The 7,662-nt window shown below is 51.4% G+C and overlaps 1 protein-coding gene across 1 annotated transcript in view; it reads right to left on the bottom strand.

Moving 5' to 3' along the window:
• Nucleotides 1-2,600: 2,600 nt before the first annotated feature.
• FAM78B (family with sequence similarity 78 member B) overlaps nucleotides 2,601-7,662 on the bottom strand; it is a 310,016-nt gene continuing 304,954 nt past the window's right edge. Inside the window, exon 3 of the mRNA XM_037023754.2 lies at nucleotides 2,601-5,640. The gene's annotated coding sequence lies outside the window, so the exon portion shown is untranslated. The remainder of the gene's footprint in view (nucleotides 5,641-7,662) is intronic.

Raw genomic sequence — 7,662 nt, 5'->3', positions numbered from 1 at the left:
CCCCATTTGGTACCAGGCCTTATGATTTATAATGTAATTTTACATCCAGTCTTATCTTAGGTTTGCAGGGAACTTTCCAAGGTTTTGTACACCTCGTGATGGCGATGCTGGGTCTCAGTTGCGGATCTCTTGGCTTCGTGTCTTACACTGTTTAGAAGCACATTGAGAAAAATCACACAGTGGAGTCCAGAGGGCCTCACTGGTATCCTCAGTCGGACACTTAGCAGCCATGTGACCTTGGGAAAGGCACTTAACCTTTCTCAGCCACAGTAAATGAAGTCTCCATGGGATGCTTAAGATAGGAGATGATAAACCTGAGATGCTGTGGAATGTATAAAGTGAAGATCTCAAGACCTAGGAGGAACGGGATGCCTGTAAATGCAGAAATTAAAGGAAAGAGCCCACCACTGTTAGTATTGTTGCTGTTTTTGGTGAATACAATTGCCAGCGGCCTCTTGGCATATAGTCCAGGGAGGAAATCACCTGGGAGCAGGTCTTCCAGAACTCTTGATCCCCCTTATGTGTTCTTTTCTCCCTTAGGAGTGTTCCTGACCAACTAGCCCACAGTTTCCTTGTTTATTATGTGTATTGTCCATCTTTCCTCCCACTTGAATGCAAGTTTCAGGAGGGGTAGATTTTTGTCTGTTTGGGTCCTTGAGGAATGCCTACCATTTCTCCCATAGTGACTGGCACAGGCAGGCCATTTAGCTTGCTGAAATAATGTTTTTGCTCTGTAGAGCCCTCCTGCGCTCTCCTGTACACGTACCAATGTGGGCTTTCAGGGAGGGGGCCCGGAAGAAGTGGATCAGTTTGCAAAGGGAGCCGGGCCTTTTTGTGAGACCAGGAAGGAGCACCACCTCGTCTTCCCTGCATTTGAACCTGGGACTCCTGTTGGGATGTCCTGAGACCCAGCCCTGGGCTCACAGCAGGCGGAGTGATGCTGGCACCAAGCACAGGGGCCCCCAGGTGTGCCGTGTGATGTGCAGATGATCTCAGAGTTGAAAACAATCAAGGGGCAAAAGACTCAGAAAGAAATTTTGAACCTCTCACTCCACAACTGCATGAAAAGAATTTAGGTAGAGGACCTGCCCCAGGATGAGAGCGGTGCCCATAGATGGCTATATTCAGTGTGGCTTAGGGGTGGTAGATGGGAAGGGAGGTGGCTGGCTGTTAAAACTCCTCTCTGTGCCCCAGAGTTTCTGTGTGGCCCAGAAAACATCTGTTTACCAAACATTTACTCTTTCGTATTCCTGTGAGTTGCTTCCCTTTTCCTTTGAAGCCTCAGACCCCTACCCCCATCCCATGGTGCAGGTTGCCACATACACCTCACTGTCCCTGACCTTTGGAACCCAAGTCTGTCATTTCCCCAAACACGTGTGATTAAACGTTTTTTGTCCTGTTACTCTATCTCACGTCCATTTGATTCTTGGACTGGCCAGGAGAACCTTGAGGGGCAGAGGAAGAGTCTTCCTTCCCAGCAGTGATGAGGTCGCCAGCTGTGGGAGGACAGGTTCTAGAGCGGGGATGGACCTGGGTGTGAGGCAGAGGCCTTGAAGTTTGTTGGGAGGGTGGTTTCAGCACAAGTAGGTCCGATTCTGGAAGGGCCCCCGGCTCCCTTGAGAAGTGATGGAGCAAACATGGTACCTGAAGCTGTTACCAGGTGACAGCCTGTGCTGGGGCTCCTGGCAGCAGTGGGCTGCCACCTCGCATGTTTAAAAATGTAGCCCCGTTGCCTCGTGACATGCGCAATGGAGAAATATTTGCTCAGGTGTGGAAAGCAGTGTTCAGTGCTCCATTTCATATCTGCGTCTCCTTGCTCTCCCTCTTTTGAGAGGAGTGTGTGTTCGTGTACGTGCATGCGTGTGTGAGAGAGAGAATAGAGTGAGTGTGAATCAGTGACTCAGCCCTCTCAGAGCTGCCCACCTCACAGAAGGGTCACATCTCTCGAGGGGAACAGGCAGGACAGACCTGAGTGAAACGCCCAGGGAGAGAAGAGCTGGGAGCTGGGTGCCACCCACACCGAGCGGCCAGGCTCAGGCTGCCCGAGCAGATGAGCAGGGGGCGGTGGGCCTGGGGCAGAGGCGGGAGAGCTCCGGGGCCCAAGAGCCTGGTCCTCAGTTCCTCCCACCTCCAGGGCGTCCAGAGCCCAGGTGCCACGCCAGGACCTCCGTCCCAACCACACTTCCCGCTCTTGCCTAGATGAAAGTCCAACCACTTAGAGGGGCAACTGTGGGGGGAGAAGACACCATGCGAGGAGCCAAGCTGCCTTTGGGAACACACGGTCTTCCAACCATCTTGTTGAGTCAGATCCCAGGGGGCAAGTGTTAAGCTAAAGAAAAATCACTTCAGCAAAAGCAAATCAGAAACTGACCAAACGCAGGAGTGGCTGCGGGGAGGGGATGGAAGGGCGAGGTTTGCCCTCTGCGGGTCTGGAATGTTCTCCTTTCCCAGTGTCACAGCACCGAACCTGCTGCAGCCTGCCGGGATTCCTGCACATGCCCTCTGCGTGGCCGTTCCCGGGCCCTCTCCCCGCCTTTGTAGAAAGCCAGGCACTGCATCTTTTAAGGACCCAATGAAAGAGAAAAGACATTTTGTTGTTGTTGAACACATACTGTATTTAACTTTTTTTTAATCCCAGAGAAGTGAAATGCAACATCTGTTTGAGTTTACATAATACCTAAAGACTGACGACTCAGAATTTCCTAATTAAAGTCATTTTTAAGGCACTCTGCAGAGCCAGCTTTCCTCTATTCCCTCGTGGGGCTTTTCTCCAAACGGGAGCAGAGTCCCTGGTTTCTCTTTCTTCAAAGCGATTCACACACGCTCACGCTTTTAACCTGCTCTTTGTCCCGGTGACGCGGAAAAGCAGCACAATTCCGGATGGGCAATGGGAAGGGAAGGGAACGCGTTGGCTGCGGGTGGGGTGGGCGAGCGCAGAGACGACCCAAGCACATTGACCGATACAGGCGGCGGGGAAAAGGAGAAGGGAAGTGGAGCGGGGCGGGGTGGCCAGATGGCTGGCAGCCGTGGAAAATAGGCTACATTTCCCAGTGAGGTTTAAATTAATTTAGCTGGTTCTTTTTTCTTTTTTTTTCGGTTTTTAAAGAGCGCCACTCTAAGGGAGGTGTCTCAAAATTCAAGGAAGTGTCTGGGGGTAAGTGTGCTTGCATGTGCTCATGCACTTAGGAAGGGCTGATTTTAAACATAGGTATTGTTTGGGGAACTCTAAAAAGCCCCCTGATAAAAAATAATCTCCCTTACTGGCCCACTACTGTGCCTGAAAACCCCACCACTAGAGCTGCTCTTTCGGATTAAGGCACGATCTGTGGCCCCTATTAACACATAAATGTCACCTGGGAGGGGTAACACTCAACTCTGTAGCACCCACTGGCTGGACTGTCACTTACCAGAGAGTAGGATCCTGAGAGGTGGGACGCAGGGCAGGGACATGCTGGCTCACGGGGACAGGGGGCTGGGAGTGCAGGAGGGCACAGGCCGGGCAGCTGGGGGACACGAAATAGTACTTGTCCCGGGAAGGTACTTGGATGGGGGAGACCGGAGAACAAAAACAACCCTTCCGACATCACAGGTTTCCCGTGTGTGTGTGTGTGTGTGTGTGTGTGTGTGTGTGTGTGTGTGTACACAGCTAACGCTTAGTATCTATGCAGCATTCTGTGTGTATATCTAGGATGGCATTCCCTTGGGCCCATTATGAACACAGTACTCTCCGTGGATCTTGACAGTTTGTATTACATATGTGCACACACACACACACACACACACACACACACACACACACACACACCTGCTCATGCTCGGCAGTGGAGACCTTGTGTGAAGGGTGTGAGCTGTCTCTTCCCAGCCATCTGGGGTTTGGCTGCTGCCTGGCTGGGGGGCCAACAGGGCTCCTTCCTCCTGAGCAGTGGGCCCTCCTTCAGCTCGGGGGGCTCTGTAGACACGGCCAAGGCATGGGCTATAAAGCCTGGGCATGGGCCTCCCTGGCAGCATCGGGGTTTGGAGACCTGAATGTCACCAAAGCGCCCTTTAAACATTTGATGTTTGGGAGCCTGAGGAGGTTCCGGTAGAGGAGAATCTGGCAAAGGGCAGCTTTCTGTTTCTAGAAAAGCTGGAAGTCGCCTGAGAACGGCCCCTGGGCTGGGCACAGGCAGCAGCTCAGGGAACAGCGGGTGGGACCTGCCACCTCTCCAGGCAGGCTGAGCTGATGGGAAGGTTCAGGGGGGAGGAATGGGAAGGGAACCCGGTCGCTCCTCAGTGGCCTTTCCCACTCTTGGTGCCAGAGAAAGCTTGGGAAGTAAAGGATAATGGGTGTGGGTGGTGGGAGGCGTAGAGGAGAGGGACTCCAGAAGTGCCTCTCAACCCTCGGCTTACATTAGAATCACCTGGAAACTGTAAACACACCAGGGCCCAGACTATTCCACCAGAGGGTCTGCCAGTGAGTCAGGGAGGGGACCAGACATGGATTGTTTTAAAGCTCCTGAGGTGTCTGTAAGGTGCACGTGGCATTAAGAAGATGGCACCAGAGTAGAATGAGAGTCTAGCTCCGAGATGACCAGCCTGGCGCTGAGCTGACTGGCCACTCCCGGTGGGCGCCTGGAGGAGGAGGGCAGCTGGAGCGGTCGGTGGGGTGGGGAGGAGGCAGGGCCGAGAGAGCTGCGAGCTTCTGTTTGGACAGCCGGGCCTCTGCAGATCTGTGCGCCTTTACTTACTAACCAGTGGTTTCTAACCCCATGTTTGGCTGAAAATCTGGTTGGGGTGGTTTTTGAACACAGGGAGAGAATTCCGCCCCCCCCCCCCATTTTTTGTGGCTTCAAAGAGAACTAACACACTGTGCTCTAAGGGGTCGCGGAGAGGGATTGTGTAGCTGGGTGCGGATTTTTTGCTGTAAAGTAAATACATACTTCATAAATAAGTCAACCAGTAAGCAAGCCAATAAATAAACCAATGAACAAACCAATGGACGCCATTTTTGCCTGTTTGGGTGGCTCTCCCCTCGTCCCATCGATCCTGGTGACACGCGCTCTGCCCTGGGTCACCTGAGGGCACCCGGCCTGGCCTCGTAGGGGAAGCAGGGCTGCTCTGGCCCTGGCTCTCCAAGGAGGAGGGGAACCTCAGGAGCAGTAACAGTGGCCACCCATGTGGAGAAGGGAGGGGCGGGGAGATGCACATTCCCTGTTTCCCACCCAAAAGCATAGGGAGGGAAAGCTGGGGTCAGAAACCAAGGCTGGCCCATGTTAGGTGTCTGATGTCAGTGCTGACCAGCTCTTCGTCCCTGGGCAGCTTCCCCTACAGCATGGGGATAGACTTGGGATCTGGCGGGGTCCAATCTTCCCCCACAAAAACACACAGCAGGCATGACTCCCCCTTCAACACAGCTCCCCAGGCACCAGCCAGCCAGCCCGGCCCGCCTTCGGGGAGTGCTGCATGGCACATGGCAGGGTTGTGGGGTTACAGGCCGTGGGCCAGGAGGATGGTGAGGAGACAGGTAGGATAGCACTAGATTCAGTGGGCGACCAGATGTCCAGGGCTTCAGCATCTGGAGCCAGCAGCCGCTGCTCGTTTCCTCCTCGGTCTGTGGCATGTGGTTCTGCTGGCCGGGTGTGCCTTGTCCTACCAGGTGACCTGTGCGCAGACATGGAAACACGTAAGTGGGCATTAAGACGGTGATCGAAGACTGTCATTCCTTAAAAGCAGGTGTTCATAACCCAGCCTCTATAAATAGATTTCAAGGGGACAATGACCTTGACATTTTATGCATAACTATGAGTGTTTATTTACATACACATTTCTCTATCAAGCTGGTCTAGGGCATTTATGTGGGTCTTAAAAGATCATTAAAATCTAAAATAATCTTAAGGGATTGCAGATCATCTATAGGTGCGACCCATCAGCAAAACACAAAAGGATCTAAAGAAATGGGTGTGAATACCAGGCCCCCAAAGGCCTTGTTTCTCTGCATCTGAAGGCACAGGATTTACAAGAATTACCAGCTCACGGGAACCCTATGGCTGACCCAGTATTTCTGTGCATGGCTGTGTTCACCAGCCAGCTAAAACCTCTTGAATGTGAGCACACTGTTAAACTTGAACTTATTCATCAGTTTTTCTTTAAAAAGAAAGCTTGTTGCCACTATTTGTGTGCATGTGCATGTGTGTGTGTGTGTGTGTGTGTGTGTGTGTGTGGTGGGGGTACTTGTATATATTGCTTTATATAATAGTTGTGATCCTAAAGAAGAAGTGGATGAATTAAACTTTTTGCATAAAAAAAGTATTTTTGAATGCATGCAAAGGGTTGCTCTGAGTAAACCCAAACCTTGGCATTCTCATTCTTTCCTGATCATTTTCTCTTTTTTCTATCTTTGGATTTTTGATAGACCAGGTTTGCTTATAGGGACGTACCGCTATAGTGGCACAACATGATTTTATGATTAAAAATGAACCCTGTTGCGTTTTCACATTTTATGCATGGTTTCAGTTTCAGGAGGAAAAATCCCTAATTCTTATATAGGTGGTCAAATAACCTTGTCCCTATTGTTTGAAGTTTGTAGACAACCCCATTGTACATAAAAATGGGGACTTAATAGCCTAGAAACCGTTCTAGAAACTGCTCCTGCATACACCCTGTGCTCCAGAATAGCCACCACGCTCTAGTGTCCGTGAATGCCAGCTCCCCTTCCTGCAATAAGTGACCAGTCGGAGGCACTGACCATGCTGGGCTCTGCCAGCCCTCGATTTCTTGCATGGCACAGAATGACACACACAGTGGGTAATGGGGGAGGGGTGGGGTATGATGTGGGCACATGTGTGCAGAGGCCATGAGGCAACCTCAGAGTCTGTTTGCTGCTCATGGACCATATTAGTCAAATGTCTGCACACAGAAGTCCCATCATCCTGATGTCTTCCTTACATGCCCATTATATTAATTGTATTACATTACACAATAAGGGTGCCTTCAGGCCAGCATAATTTTTGTGGAGAACATATTTTAACTGCATTGTTGAGTGTTGTCTATCAGTTTTCCCCAATGCAAGCCCTGAGCTCCCTGCCAATATGCCCTCACAAGGCTAAGAGATTTGAGGGGGTGGCTGGCACTGAGGACAGACCTTCTCCCCGTTCCACAGATGGGAACATGAAGGTGGCCTGCAGGAGACCTACATGCTAAGGTCAACCCCTGAAAGGATCTCACTTTGAACATCTGAAGTCGGGAGCTGGCTTGGGAACCATCTAAGTCTGCACTGAAGAGGCTGTTTTTTGGCTGCGGGAAGTTGGCCAGCCAACAGAGTTTAGAGCATTTATTCTCCCATGAAAAATGCCAGATTTCTTTTCTGTGCAACATGCCCAAGGCCGGCATCTCTCTCTGTTTGAGTTTGTGGGTGGCTCTTGGGACCAGGGACAAGGACCGGTCACTTACTGCAGGAAGGGGAGCTGGCATTCATGGACACTAGAGCATGATGGCTATTCCAGAGCGCAGGGTGGATGGCTGTTCCTAGAATGGTTTCTAGGCTATTAAGTTGCCATTTGTATGTATAATGGGGTTGTCTGCAAACATCAAACAACAGCAGGAGGCCCACGAACTGCCTCAGGTGAGACAGAAGTCAAGTCTTCCGTCCCTGATGTGTGTGCGGGCTGCTGGTGGGCTAGCACC

This window comes from Manis javanica, chromosome 14, assembly GCF_040802235.1.
Source record: "Manis javanica isolate MJ-LG chromosome 14, MJ_LKY, whole genome shotgun sequence".
Classification (NCBI taxonomy): Eukaryota; Metazoa; Chordata; class Mammalia; order Pholidota; family Manidae; genus Manis; species Manis javanica.
The sequence above is the reverse complement of the archived record's forward strand: the minus strand, read 5'-3'. Positions and strand labels throughout refer to the sequence as shown.